Below are 12,954 nucleotides of genomic sequence, written 5' to 3' on the forward strand. Positions count from 1 at the left end.
ATGGAAGAAATTCTGCAAATGTGTTAGGCCACGCCCCCAAAAAAGAAATCTCCTTTAACCCACCTGAGGGTCCCCACACAGTTTTTGGGAAATACAGATTTCAAAGTGTGTTCATCTGCTCCAACACGAGCCCCTCTAGACATCGACCTCTCACTCGTTCATCTTCAAGGTGCGTCTTTATTTAATTTAATTTTTGTAACTCTGGATTTCCGCCCGCGTGCCCCCCCCCCCTCCCCCGCCCCCTCCTTCCCGAAAGACCCCAGAAATAAAAATGTCCAAATCAAATTTGCATCGTTTTTCCATAAGTTCTTAATGCAGCTGATCGCGTTAGACGGGCACGCGATATCGTCTCCGTATCGACCGAATTAAATCTAAATCTAAATCGCATTGCGGCTCACTCAGTGATAGTTCTCGATATTAATAATTGCCTCGTAATTAAACTTGTGATTTACACCCAATGCTGCAGCAACGACCTTTATGACCTTCACGTCCTGGTGAGGCTGACTTCCAAACTCCAAGTTCCACGATGCGTTGTGACATCATCGTACTTAAAGCCCCCCGAAATATTATAAACATTGTTTTTAATCCAATTCAAGCGCTAACGCCACCTAGCTCGCTGCTGCTTAGTGAGCGGAGGAAAAAAATAAATCATTCAGAAACTGTGTTGATATTCAGCAAAACCCCCGAGCTACTGAGTGTAAACCACGACAGCTCTTAGATCCATTTCCTTCACACACACATACACACATATACACACACACACACACACACACACTGAAGGGGGGATTGACTGGAGCTAGCTGAGAAGGTAGCAGCCATCATTACCTCGTCTGCTTGTAAACCACGAGGGCCGGAGCAATCATCACCCTTTAAACACAACGTTTCCTATTACTCAGTGCACACACACACACACACACACACACACACACACACTCCATTCCTGCAGACGGATACATTACAGGATGGGAAGTGCACAGTGGCACAGCCCTCCGAGGAGGAAACGGAGGAGGCTTGAGCTGGAGGGATCATCATGTAACGACGAAGGGGAAACAAAGCCCAGAGCTCCCGATGCCTTGAGTTACGCTGCACAGCTGCACTACCGGGGGGGGCCACCAGGGGGGCCACCAGGGCCTCTGCTCACGGCAACCAAACTGAACTTGGTCACTCAGCAGTTTATCACTTTATCACTCTACCACTACCTGGTGCAACAACATGTGCAATATGCTGAAGTACTTTTTGTTTATATACTTTGTTTATATATATATATATACTTTTTATTCAGTCTGTACATATATTCTACTGTTTTTAATGCTTATTATATTCTACTGATGTTTTCTTTTTTAATGCTTATTATATTACTTGTTTCTATTTTATTATTCGTTTTATCAGTGAGCTATACTACTGTGATCCTGTAATTTCCCCACTGAGGGACTAATAAAGGAATATCTTATCTTATCTTATCTTATCTTCTCTCTTTCTTTCTTCTCCTGCAGCGTTCAGAAAGAGACGGACGGCCGAAAGAGGTGAAGGAGCTTGTGTCTGCTGCTGGGGAAGGAGGGGAAGGAGGTGAAGGAGGTGAAGGAGGTGAAGGAGGGGAAGGAGGTGAAGGAGGGGAAGGAGGTGAAGGAGGGGAAGGAGGGGAAGGAGGGGAAGGAGGGGAAGGAGGTGAAGGAGGTGAAGGAGGGGAAGGAGGGAAAGGATGTGAAGGAGGGGAAGGAGGTGAAGGAGGTGAAGGAGGTGAAGGAGGGGAAGGAGGTGAAGGAGGTGAAGGAGGGGAAGGAGGGGAAGGAGGGGAAGGAGGTGAAGGAGGTGAAGGAGGGGAAGGAGGTGAAGGAGGTGAAGGAGGGGAAGGAGGTGAAGGAGGTGAAGGAGGTGAAGGAGGTGAAGGAGGTGAAGGAGGTGAAGGAGGTGAAGGAGGTGAAGGAGGTGAAGGAGGTGAAGGAGGGGAAGGAGGGGAAGGAGGTGAAGGAGATGAAGGAGGGGAAGGAGGGGAAGGAGGTGAAGGAGGGGAAGGAGGGGAAGGAGGTGAAGGAGGGGAAGGAGGTGAAGGAGCTCGTGTCTGCTGCTGGTGAAGGAGGGGAAGGAGGTGAAGGAGGGGAAGGAGGTGAAGGAGGTGAAGGAGCTCGTGTCTGCTGCTGGTGAATGAGGGGAAGGAGGTGAAGGAGGGGAAGGAGGTGAAGGAGGTGAAGGAGCTCGTGTCTGCTGCTGGGGAAGAGGTGAAGGAGGTGAAGGAGGTGAAGGAGGGGAAGGAGGGGAAGGAGGTGAAGGAGGGAAAGGAGGTGAAGGAGGTGAAGGAGGTGAAGGAGGTGAAGGAGGGGAAGGAGGTGAAGGAGGTGAAGGAGGGGAAGGAGGTGAAGGACGTGAAGGAGGGGAAGGAGGGGAAGGAGGGGAAGGAGGTGAAGGAGGTGAAGGAGGGAAGGAGGTGAGGGGCGGGATGGAGGGGATGGAGGGATAGGAGGTGAAGGAGGTGAAGGAGGGAAGGAGGTGAAGGAGGGAAGGAGGTGAAGGAGGGAAGGACGTGAAGGAGGTGAAGGAGGTGAAGGAGGGGAAGGAGGTGAAGGAGGTGAAGGAGGGGAAGGAGGTGAAGGAGGGGAAGGAGGGGAAGGAGGTGAAGGAGGTGAAGGAGGTGAAGGAGGGGAAGGAGGTGAAGGAGGTGAAGGAGCTTGTGTCTGCTGCTGGGGAAGAGGTGAAGGAGGTGAAGGAGGGGAAGGAGGTGAAGGAGATGAAGGAGGTGAAGGAGGGAAAGGAGGTGAAGGAGGGAAAGGAGGTGAAGGAGGGGAAGGAGGTGAAGGAGGTGAAGGAGGTGAAGGAGGGGAAGGAGGGGAAGGAGGTGAAGGAGGGGAAGGAGGGGAAGGAGGTGAAGGAGGTGAAGGAGTTGAAGGAGGGGAAGGAGGTGAAGGAGGTGAAGGAGGTGAAGGAGGTGAAGGAGGTCGAGCTATTGATCCCATAGACGGAAGCAAAAGACCACAATGTGTGTGTGTGTGTGCGCAAGTGTAGGTGTGTGGGTGTGTGTGCGTGTGTGTATGTATGTGTGTGCGCGTGTGTATGTGTGTATGTGTGTGCATGAGCGTGTGTATGTGTGTGTGTGTGTGTGGATGTGTGTGTGTGTGCATGAGCGTGTGTGCGCGTGTGTAGATGTGCGTATGTGTGTGTCTGCGTGTGTGCAGGTGTGTGCATGTGTATGCATGTGCGAGTGTGTGTGTGCGCATGTGTGTGAGTGTGTGTATATGCGTGTGTGTGTGTATGTAAATGAGTGTGTGTGCGTGTGTATGTGTGTGTGTGTGCGTGTGTGTGCGCGTGTGTAGATGTGCGTATGTGTGTGTCTGAGTGTGTGCAGGTGTGTGAGTGTGCGTGTGTGCATGCGTGTGAGTGTGTGTGTGTGCATGTGTGTGAGTGTATGTATATGCGTGTGTGCGTGTGTGTACGCGTGTGTGTGCATGTGTGTATGCATGTGTGCGTGTGCACGTGGTTTCCATGGTGATCCCTTTAGAATGACACAATGTTTTTTGTGAACCAGTCACAAACATCTGGGTTTAACTGTTAGCCTGAGTGGCGTCCACCATTTTGTTTGTTCTGTTGTAAAACTAACAACAACAGAAAGACGTGCAGCCACATTTATATTTTAGCAGCATGCGGCCTCCTCCTCCTCCTCCTCCTCCTCTTCTGCCTGCATCTCTCGGCTGATTCAGGGAGTTGTCTTTTTTAAAATCTTAAACAGGGGAGAGGAAGAGGAGGGGGGGGGGGTTTAAAAGAAGCTCGTGCCCGGCTTAATTAGAGCTACTGGCCGCGCTGTGGAGCACACACGGCTAACACGCCGCTATCATGGACGGATTAAGAAACCACGGGCCCCTGGGCCTGGACGTGTCAAGGCCCCCCCCCCCACCCGCTCGGTCACTTGTCAATCTGTCCACCTTTAGATTGTATCATGGTGGAGTTAATGGTTGACAAACAAGAGAAAAATGCTCTGTTTAACCCTCCTGTTACCTTTACATTTACTAACATATTTTACCCTCGGGGTCAATTTGACCCCAGCAATTAAAACCTCCAGAAAATTATTAGAATTAATATTGTTTCCCAAGTTTAAGTGTGAGGTACTTTATGTTTGTTTGTTGACTACCTAAATAGCCCTTTAAATAAATAAAAAAGTTGATATTTCTTATATGTTTGACACAGTGAAAAACAGCCTGGGGTCAAATTGACCCCAAAGAACACCGACATTAAACATTGAATGGGGTCAAATTGACCCGAAAGGTAACAGGAGGGTTCAACATTCTGTTTAGGATGAAGATGTATTGATGTTCCATATGGAAGAAAACTGCTAAATAACTGCTGAGTTGCAGCACCATTGTATAGAAGAATGTATAAATGTATATATCCGTCTTTTGTCATAAATCTCTATGTTCTCACAAAATATACCGAGAATATCGGTAATATGTGATTAATCATGATTAATCCACAAAAACCTGTGATTAACCCGATTAAAAATTGTAATCGTTTCACAGCCCTAATATATATATATATATATATATATATATATAGTCTCTGCTGTAGTGATTTCCTGTTGCAGGCCTCAAAGGGAGCAGCTGAGTCATTGGAGGAACTTTAATCTATTCAGCCGGCGCGTCTGTGTTACGCTACGTCATCAGTGTGTGTGCGTGTGTGTGTGTGCGTGTGTGTGCGTGTGCGAATGTGTGTGTGTGCGTGCGTGTGCGTGTGTGTGTGTGTGTGTGCGTGTGTGTGCGAATGTGTGTGTGCGTGTGTGTGTGCGTGTGCGAATGTGTGTGTGTGCATGTGTGTGCATGTGTGTGTGTGCATGTATGTGTATGTGTGCGTGTGTGTGTGAGTGTGTGTGTGTGCATGTGTATGTGTGCGATTGTGTGTGTGTGCGAGTGTGTGTGTGTACGTGTGCGTATATGCGTGTGTATATGCGTCTGTGTGTATGTGTGTGTGTGTACATGTGTGTGTATCTGCATGTGTGTGTGCGTGCATGTATGTATGTGTGTGTGTGCGCATGTATGTGTGTATGTGTGTGTGTGCGTGCATGTATGTGTGTGTGTGTATGTGTGCGATTGTGTGTGTGTGCGTTTGTGTGTGTGTATGTACGTGGGTGCGTATATGCGTGTGTATATGCGTCTGTGTGTATGTGTGTGTGTGTACGTGTGTGTGTATCTGTGTGTGTGTGTATATGCATGTGTGTGTGTGTGTATATGTGTGTGTGCGCACGCACGTGTGTGTGTGCGCATGTATGTATGTGTGTTTGTATGTGTGTGTGTGTGCGTGCATGTATGTGTATGTGTGTGCGTGCGAGTGTGTGTGTGTGTATATGCATGTGTGTGTGCGCATGTATGTATGTGTGTTTGTATGTGTGTGTGTGTGCGTGCATGTGTATGTGTGTGTGTGCGAGTGTGTGTGTGCGTGTGTATGTGTGCGATTGTGTGTGTGTGCGTTTGTGTGTGTGCAAGTGTGTGTGTACGTGGGTGCGTATATGCGTGTGTATATGCGTCTGTGTGTACGTGTGTGTGTATCTGCGTGTGTGTGTATATGCATGTGTGTGTGCGTGTATGTGTGTATGCGCACGCACGTGTGAGTGCGCATGTATGTATGTGTGTGTGCGTGCATGTATGTGTGTGTGTGTGTGTGTATGTGTGCGATTGTGTGTGTGTGTGTGTGTGTACGTGGGTGCGTATATGCGTGTGTATATGCATCTGTGTGTATGTGTGTGTGTGTATGTGTGTGTATCTGCGTGTGTGTGTATATGCATGTGTGTGCGTGTATGTGTGTGTGCGCACGCACGTGTGTGTGTGCGCATGTATGTATGTGTGTGTGTGCATGTATGTGTATGTGTGTGTGCGGATGTGTGCGTGTGTGTATGTGTGTGTGTGTGTGTTTTTGTGCGTGTGTGTGTGTGTGTGTGTGGCTGGTTCACTACTCATGTGTGATGCGTTCAGCCATGAAGAGTCTGGCTGCTAATGTGCTCCGGAATGAGAGTAAGAATGATGCAGTTTACACACACACACACACACACACACGAAGATGACGAAATGAGGATGTAACGATGGACTTGAGTTGTGTTCGGGTTCCCGGGTCCGACGTCACGCGGCGGACGGCGGTCTATATGCGATGGTCAAGTTTCCAAGCAGCGCTCAGCTTTTAATGGACGAGCGGTGGGAAACGTTGAGAGGGAGGAGGAGGAGGAGGAGGAGGAGGAGGAGGAAGAGGAGGAGGGATGGAGAGGAGAGGAGCAACAACATCCTCCCCTTAACGCCGTTACAACACGTCAGTGTTTTCCACCGTGAGTCAGGAAGTCGTCCATCCCGCGTGACGCCGTTTGTCTTCTCGAAAAAAATGCTGATTCGGCGAATTCCACTCATTTCTTGTCAAAACAAATGAGGATCCGAGGACCCGCCGGTCAATCGGGGGCAAGACGGCGGAGCATTTAATGCTCAGTGTGACTTATTACGGTGTTTATTTAAATCTTAGCGTGAGCGGGGCTTCAGGCATATTGACGGATTCCTAAAAATCCTAAATCATAACTCATAACGGAGGACGTGTTTGCCAACGTGTTTGTTTTTGTTGTCGATGTCAATAAATCAAGATGTCGCCTTATGCTGCGTTTACAACTTTACTCGCTAAGTTTACTCGCTTGATCATTTGTGGCTTTCCGCTTCATTAGAGGGGGCGGGGCTTAGAGGGGGCGTGGCTTATCTCTGGCTTTGCTCCGTGGAAACAGTTATCATTCCCATCATCCACCCCGGGAGAAATAACCACGAGTTCTGCTTCATACTTGTGGAGGACGTCCCACAAACGTCGGAACATCTCACGCCCTCCTGTTTGGATTCATAACATTAATATAATATATATATATTTATACATAAGCCGACTACTTCTGAATAACTGTGGAGAGCGACTTGGAGGATTCCCCCTCGTGGATACTTCACTCTTGTTTCTTCAACCTTCCCACTTCTTGGGATTGATTCTGTTAAGCGTGCCTACATCCAAGTCTTCCCCCCCCCCCGTAAGGTTGTTGTCATACCTCCAGAAGAAGAAGAAGAAATACACCCAGAGGAGGAATTTAAATACACGACATCATCACTTACGGTTCGTAAATCTTTGGGAGCTGGCGTTGTGCACGCGTGCGACGATGAAGATTTACGAGCCGCGCGGAGCGCTTTTTACCCGGAGCGCTCCGTCCATTCGTCAGCGCGTTGTGTAAATATATCAAAAGAGATCGTAAAAATACCCAGATGTGATCTCCAGCGTGGAACAATAGGCCTGTTAACAACGCCGTAATCTCACTTATGTCACAACGCATCGCGGAATCGCTTGTCGAGCGTTCTGGGTTCTGAGATATGAGCACAAATGGACTTTTTTTTAACACATTTCCTGCGAGATGAGGAAGTCTGGAGCCCGGCTGGAGGCCCGCGGGGCTCAAGATGGGCCCACCGGACGGCCAGGAGCAACAACAGGAGGGATTGTATAGAGCGAGAAGGAGGGCGTGGTCAAAGCAACGGGGGGGGGGGGGGGGGGAGGTGCGTGCATCGAGGTTTTCCTTCGGGTTATGAACTTGTGACACTGCAGGAAAAATTTATTTTACGGCAGTGAAAATCACTCCTGTGTGTCCAGCATATGTACACACCGAAAATGGTTCCTCAGAGTGATGCCATAGAAGAACCATTTTTGATTCCACAAAGAAATTTTCAAACCAGAGTTCTTTAAAGGACTCTTTAAGTAAATGGTGCCTTAAAAAACCATTTTTTTGAAGGTTCTTTGAGACACCTTTATAGGTTCTTTGAAGAACTATTTAAGGACATTTTTCTTTAAAGAACCCTGGTTTGAAAGGTTCTTTATGGAACCAGAAATGGTGCCTTAAAGAACCATTTTTTAAAGGTTCTTTGAGACATCTTTATAAGTTCTTTGAAGAACTATTTAAGAAAATGGTTCTTTAAAGAACCTATTAAGGTGCCTCAAACAAAAGAATGGTTCTTCAGTAGGTGATGGTTCTACGAGAATTCAACGTTGAATTATTTGTCGAGAAACTTGCATTCTTGCCGTTGTACGAAAACAACGACACATCTGTAGTTATTAACAACCATCTATAACGACCATCTATAACGACCATCTACCATCTTTTCCTGAACCCAACGCACAACAACTTTTCTAAAAAGTAACATGTTGTCAGATATCATCCTTGGAGACGTTGACCTGCGACCTGCCCCACGATAGCGACCGCATCATCTTTTCTAATTCACTTGACCTAGATCCTCACCGAATGCAGACGTTACTCTGATTGGTTGCCGATGAAAAGAATCCGGCGAGGGCTGCGTCGCTATGACGACCAGCTAGGAATCTCGCCCACAGTGACAGTGTGCTTGTGGAAAACGAAATCGAGGAATGTACCTGGGACCAAGAGTGAGTCGACTCCAGCTGTACCAACGGAAAGTTCTAGGAAAGAGTTGATTCAGGAAAAATCAAGTCGGAAGTAGTTTTTAAATCGACTAAAACCAAAACAGAGTTCCTCAGAGTCACACAGATCTTTAAATCCTGTGTTTACCAGAGATGTGTTTATAAGTTACTGGAAATAAGACGTTCAGCAAGAAGAGAAAAGCATTTTTAATTTTTTTAATCAACGAAAGAAATCCGAGTCGACGAAGACAAGAACAACCGGAGCTTTTATTAATGTATTGCTCTGAAAATAAAAGATTAATTAATAGAAAATGTAATACCGACAGACCTTTATGAGAAAATGATTACCTTTTAGCAACTCCATGTATGAAGGAAGGGCGCAGACACAGCAACTGGCCTTTCTGAGGCCGCCCAATCAAAACACGTATCATTTGAAAAGCGACTAAACTGGAATTAGGCTTCAACTGGTTACTACAGCACACACACACACACACACACACACATTCACGTTCGCCACCGCGCCCACACAGAAACAGCCCAGCTCCCTCGGCCCGGAGGGCGGATGCAGCAGTGAGTACCCTGAAGGCATCGCTGGGTGCTCGAGCTTCACTGGGCCTCTTCAGCAGTGCCCTCTTGATGCATTCGCACCATGACGACGGCACACACACACACACACAAACACACACACACACACACACAGACGCACACACAAGTTAGACGGAGACACTCGCAGAGGATGTAGGTTACGGTGGGCAGTGTCTCCTCTTCTAATTCTGATGCTATTGGAGTATCTAGGTTAACTCTTTGTGTGTGTGTGTGTGTGTGTGTGTGTGTGTGTGTGTGTGTGTAAAGCTGAATCATTTCATCACCAGTTTACATTATTGAAGGCATGATGCAACACCTGTATCATTTACCGTTAACGCGGTTCTGTCGAGTAAGAAAAGCCAACTTCCATTCTCTCTACTGACCAGCAGGGGGCGACAAATAAGTCAGATTGTATTAGAAGTCTATGAGGAAATGACTCTACTTCTCTCTTGAAGTATTCCCTCAGTAAACATTGTAAACATGAGTTTATGGTCTCAATCTCTATTTTTTTTTTATTCGGCGTGATGTTCATTTAATAAAATGGTGGTAATTTAGAGTCAAACCGACCAGGAATAGAGGACGCTTTAGGGCGGGCTTACAGTGATTGACAGGTCACTGCTGCTCCCGGAGCCGTAGACTCTCCACGTCACTTCCAAAAAAACAACAACATGGCGACGGCCGTCATTCAAGATGGCGGCGGGCGAATCGCCGACCTCGAGGCTTGACTACGTCGCCGTGACGACGTCCACCTGCGTCTATGGAAAGACACCAACAGGAAGTCAACACGCCGGCGTTATCCTGCATGTTCCTGTGGCTCTCTTGTTCATCTCTCCTCCATCAAAATGTCCCTTTTTTTGTACGCTCAATCTCTCCCCGTCTTCCTCTCACACACACACACACACACACACACACACCTCATTGTGTCCCTCAAATGCCAAGTCATTTAGAAAACACAAGGGAAGCTTTTTTTCTGCTTTTTTTTCATCCCGGGACAAAAAACAGCAGAATGCAATAACCTGAGACAAAAGTGCTGACATCTGAAAATGAGGTTGGTATTCTGAAGCTTCAGTTGCAGCTGAGCAGACAGATGGGCAGACAGACGGGCAGACAGACGGGCACTCCTTCATGGACTCTTCTCTGACCCTTCTAATCCTCTTATTCTCTCCTTTCTTCTTCTTCTTCCCTCATCTTTACTCTCCACTTCCCTCATTTAACCTCTTTCCTGATATCCCAATACTCCACCCGTCTTTATTTTTCCTTCAGTAGCACCACCTCTGCTACCTCTAGGCTGCACCTCCCTCTCCTCATCCCCGTCAGCTGTCCCGCTCGTCCTCCTCTTCACCTTCATTCTCACGTCTCTATCTATTCCCCCCCCCCCCACACACACACACAATGTACTTCCCTCTTCATCTTTAAAACCCTCCTCCTCCTCCTCTCTCTCTCATCTATCCGAAGCCTTGTTTGCATGCTCCCTCGCTCTGCTGCGTGATTAGTGGGAATCGACCGGCGCGAGTCGCCAGAAACTTGGTTAAAATGGCCAAATGAGTCTTTCTTCTCCTTCTTTTTCTCTCCCACATATAAATTTAGAGGGTTGAATTCAGATAACACATTCCCACCCTTGCATTTCAAACGCTATTTAACAGGCCGCAGACACGCAAGGTCAAGCTTGAAGGTCGAGGAAGTATATGGCACCCAAAGCACGGCGTGTGCATAGCAGGGTGCGAGGTGTTTCTTCTGGTGGTCCAACGTACGACTCCTTCTGAACGTTATGTAATCGTGGGGATGTGGGTGAGCGAGGAAGGCCGCCTCCTCACAGACAAGCGGCGGGGCAGACGGGGACTAAAATAGTTGGTCGTCCTTTTTCTTTCTTTCTTTCTTTCTTTAAAGCGCTGAACCCCCGTATCCAGAGACATTAAACAGGAGCGAGGCCTTGGAGCAGGTCTCAAGGTTGAGAGTCTGACTAGTAGCAGAATATAAAAAGGGAATGAGGTTGTGGGATTGCGATAACTTCAAAAAGGTTATTATTCTGATTATTATTATGATTATTATTATTAAAATACACGTATTTAGGCTTACAGGACATGAGAAATTGTCATAAAAATGACAATAATAAGACTATTAGGTAGTAGTCTACACATTCAAAGTGTTTTCTTAGATTTTTTTAACAAAAAACAAACAGAAAATATAAATCAGACAATCATATTCAATTTTATTCTTATTTCTTTGTGGTTATTTATTGTACTATTAATATTATAGCTTGTTTCTTTTTTTAATATATATAATTCAAAATTATATGTATTAATTTGTTTGTGTGTAATACAGGCAATACAGACAAGACACACACAACACAGAACAAAAACAAAACGCAATTAAGTTATCATAATTATTAGAGGAAATTATTGGGGGCCTTTTCTGCCCCTCTAGTGACATCAGGGGCAAAATAATATTTATTAGGGGCAATTTTGCCCTTTGCCCTTGTGTATTTCCGATGCTGATGATATATACATATATATATATATATACAGCAACATGCTATGATATATATATATGTATATATATTAGTGCTGTGAAAAATAACGCGTTAACTCAGTTAATCCAATTTCAGGTTTAACTAGTTTTTTTTTTTAACGCATTTAACGCATGCGCAGAATGAGCTTCCAATCCGTCTGTTGTTGGTCGTCGGGACGAAAAAAAAGTCACTTGCAAAATGAGCTTCCAATACACCACTTCAATCTGAACTCTGTCCGCTCTCATGCAGACGGTCTGTTCATCGGTAATGATCCTTCCGCAGGTTCACCTCCGGAAACCTTGTTACGACTTTTACTTCCTGTAGATCAGGGTCTCAACACGTGGATCGCGACCTGCCAGTCGATCGCGGCGTAGTGTTGGGAGATCGCATGACATTAAAGAGATTGGCCCGCCCCCTGACATGTTCTCTAGAGCACGTCTTTGTTCTTTTATTAAACTAAACGTCTGTTGTTGATCGTATCTCCACAGCAGCATGTCATCTCTGTCTCTTCGCGTTGCGTTAACACTTATCGATCTCCGTCTGGCGCGCCACAGAGCTCCGTGCGCGCGCATCGGGACCGAGCAAAAAAAAAGTCACTTGTCAATCTGTCCACCTGTCCAGGCCGGCGAGGTTTCAGCTTTGCAGCGGTGTCCCCGCCGTCCCTTTCATCACGGCCCAGTTCATGAAGAAAACCCACACAGTCAGTTTGCCTCAGCAGCTGCTAGAGGAAGACTAGAGGCCTTTAGATTGTATCATGGTGGAGTTAATGGTTGACAAACAAGAGAAAAATGTTCTGTTTAACCCTCCTGTTACCTTTACATTTACTAACATATATTACCCTCGGGGTCAATTTGACCCCAGCAATTAAAACCTCCAGAAAATTATTAGAATTAATATTGCTTCCCAAGTTTAAGTGTGAGGTACTTTATGTTTGTTTGTTGACTACCTAAATAGCCCTTTAAATAAAAATAAAAGTTTATATTTCTTATATGTTTGACAGTGAAAAACAGCCTGGGGTCAAATTGACCACAAAGAACACCGACATTAAACATTGAATGGGGTCAAATTGACCCGAAAGGTAACAGGAGGGTTAAACCTTCTGTTTAGGATGAAGATGTATTAATGTTCCATATGGAAGAAAACTGCTAAATAACTGCTGAGTTGCAGCACCATTGTATAGAAGAATGTATAAATGTATATATCCGTCTTTTGTCATAAATCTCTATGTTCTCACAAAATATACCGAGAATATCGGTAATATGTGATTAATCATGATTAATCCACAAAAACCTGTGATTAACCCGATTAAAAATTTTAATCGTTTCACAGCCCTAATATATATATATATATATATATACATATATATAAATATATACATATATACTCTATATATATATATATGTATGTAAAGGATCACTCCACCAATGTCGGTGATCGGTGCTCTTCTACAGACACAA

The 12,954-nt window shown here is 46.0% G+C and overlaps 1 protein-coding gene across 2 annotated transcripts in view; it reads right to left on the reverse strand.

Annotated features, from left to right (window-relative positions):
* pak5 (p21 protein (Cdc42/Rac)-activated kinase 5) overlaps window positions 1-12,954 on the reverse strand; it is a 67,540-nt gene that overhangs the window by 52,572 nt on the left and 2,014 nt on the right. Inside the window, exon 1 of one of the 2 annotated variants that reach the window (XM_056428276.1) lies at window positions 9,588-9,673. The exons of the other annotated variant lie outside the window; for it this stretch is intronic. The gene's annotated coding sequence lies outside the window, so the exon portion shown is untranslated. Of the gene's footprint in view, window positions 1-9,587; window positions 9,674-12,954 lie in introns of those variants that run through there. 2 annotated transcript variants of the gene reach the window in all.

The sequence above is a fragment of the Pseudoliparis swirei genome, chromosome 12, assembly GCF_029220125.1.
Source record: "Pseudoliparis swirei isolate HS2019 ecotype Mariana Trench chromosome 12, NWPU_hadal_v1, whole genome shotgun sequence".
NCBI classification, from domain to species: Eukaryota; Metazoa; Chordata; class Actinopteri; order Perciformes; family Liparidae; genus Pseudoliparis; species Pseudoliparis swirei.